Here is a 2,439-nt window from a genome sequence, read left to right as displayed (position 1 = left end):
CAGCATGCTTTCACCAGTTAAAGATGGATTCCTCCATATGGCTGGGTGCTTCATTAAATGCTAATTATTATGAGGTATAATAATTGTGAGGCTGCTGTGTGCACTGGGTGACGTGCTGCTGCAGTGTCCCAAGAGGGGAGGAATAGACTGAGCTCCAGATAAACAATCCTACTGTTCTCCCGAGACTGTGTGATCGCCCATCTGATGATACAGCCGCATCTCTCCAGCTCGTCCGCTCCCCTGGGAGCATGTCTCTCTGTTGTCTGTCTGTGCTGGGTGTGGAGTATGGGTGGCATTGCAGGGCTGATGTTTCATTGTGCCATCACTGCAGATTTCATATAGCTTTAGTTGTATGTGTGTATATTTATACACTACACTTTCTGCACCTCGATTTGTAAGAAACTAATTTTTTTTTTTTACGGTTTCTGTTGTGCCTCACATTTTTCTATGTACAACTCCTAGAAGTGGTTGTGTTATATAAATATATGCTGTTCAAGTCTGCTTTATGCCTCCTGCTTTTAGGTGCTGTGTTGTCTCAGCGGGTTTCTTGTATGAGATCCATCTTGGGTCTTTTCTGATGTTGTACATCATATGAATCTGGTGCTGAGAGCTTGGCTTACTATCACACCTTAAAGGGTTAGTTCACCCAAAAATTAAAATTAGCCCATAAATTACTCACCCTCAAGTCATCCTAGGTGTAAATGACTTTCTTCTTTCAGACGAATCCAGTCGGAGTTATATTAAAAATGGTCTTTGATCTTTCAAGCCGTTTCATGGCTCTCATGTCGAAGAGTTTGATGAAGATCTGCAGAGTTGGTAGTTAGACACTTTCTCTGGGTTTATTATAAATATCACAATCCTCTGCAGTGTTGTTAGTTGTGAGTAGTACTGTTAGTTGTGAGTAGTACATCATCATTTATATTATGATGTTGCTGTCCGGCTCTTCATCGCCATAAGCCACTCTTGAACATCTGCTATTATGATGGGTACATTCTGGAAACAGAAATTAGAAAAGGCATGTAATAACCTCCTTCTGAATGCATAGCATGTTTCATTCACTTCAACTGTAATAGAAGCTCTTATTGATAATATTTGGTGTAAATCATTATTCAATCTCACACACACACACACACACACACACACACACACACTATATTATGCATTTACCAACACTAGTCAGGTATTTAAGTAAAAAATTACTATATTCTATAATTATATGCTAATATTATTCTAAAATATCACAATTCTATGCTATTTTAATATTTAAATAAATCTAAATAAATAAAAATAAAACATTAAAACTAAACACAGATGTTTTAAATGCCACAAATTTAGACATCAAAACATTGTAATGTCCAGAATGAAACTAGGCCCACATTAATTATGAGATTTGCAAAATATTACATTTAACAGTATTATTAAATTATTAGTGTTTTTAAAAATTAATATTACATGATGGTACAGGTAAAATATAAAGAAAAACAAGAACAGATAATACAAAAGATTTTGCCTTTTTAAACTTTTTTTACTGTTCTCTGAGGTCCACTCAAAATGTTATCAAGACTTTTACATAAAAAAACATCATAATTTAGAATTAATAGGTTATTTTCAGCCCTGTTTTGACCCCTCTCATCAGACCGCTCTGTTTGAATAGGTGTGGTGGATTGTCGACTCTGAAGTAAACACCCAATGTTATGATTGGCTATCAGTTGTGCATGTCTGACAGCCTACATCCTTCATAGATGGACGCTGCTTTGATTTAGGTTAAAAACGCATAAATACTCAATACATATCAAACAATCTGTAATAACACAAAGCAATAGTGACCACGTAATAAAATCAGTTACTCACACTTGAGTGGTGCAACATTACTGTCGGATCCAATATAGTCGCACAGTTTCGTCTTTCAGTATTTCTGAAAATCCTGCATCGAATTGTGCCTTGTTTGTACACGAATCCGCTGTAAAATGAAGTGAACAAGTACCAAGTTCTTACTGATTTTATTTCATTAAAAATAAATTTAATCCACTCTTTCCTAATGTTGGGATCAAAAGGAAGGCAATGCAAAGACTTGGTTTTTCCACACCTTGGCACTGCACAGCGTCTTCTTGTCTTCTGAGTCGTCTTTATCGTTTGATTCATGTGTAGACCTGAATTTGCCTCTCTCGTTATTTACACTACGTACGCGAATCGGTGGGCGTAGCTAAACAGGCAGTGATGTAGAAGCTGGCCATGATTTCATGAGGCTTGATCTTCTTCGGCGGAGGCAGGGTTTAACCACACTATTATGTCATAAAGAGGGCACATTCCACAACCTGTCATTTTGACAGATTGGCTTCAATATAAGCAGTTTTTAGACTAACCAGTAAATTCTGAGTTCTGAAACTTACAGGATGTTTTTATAGTACAATGACCTCTTATATGTCAAAAGATATATAT

This window comes from Sinocyclocheilus grahami, unplaced genomic scaffold (genome assembly GCF_001515645.1).
Source record: "Sinocyclocheilus grahami isolate Dianchi unplaced genomic scaffold, SAMN03320097.WGS_v1.1 scaffold68.1, whole genome shotgun sequence".
NCBI lineage: Eukaryota > Metazoa > Chordata > Actinopteri > Cypriniformes > Cyprinidae > Sinocyclocheilus > Sinocyclocheilus grahami.
The sequence above is the reverse complement of the archived record's forward strand: the minus strand, read 5'-3'. Positions refer to the sequence as shown.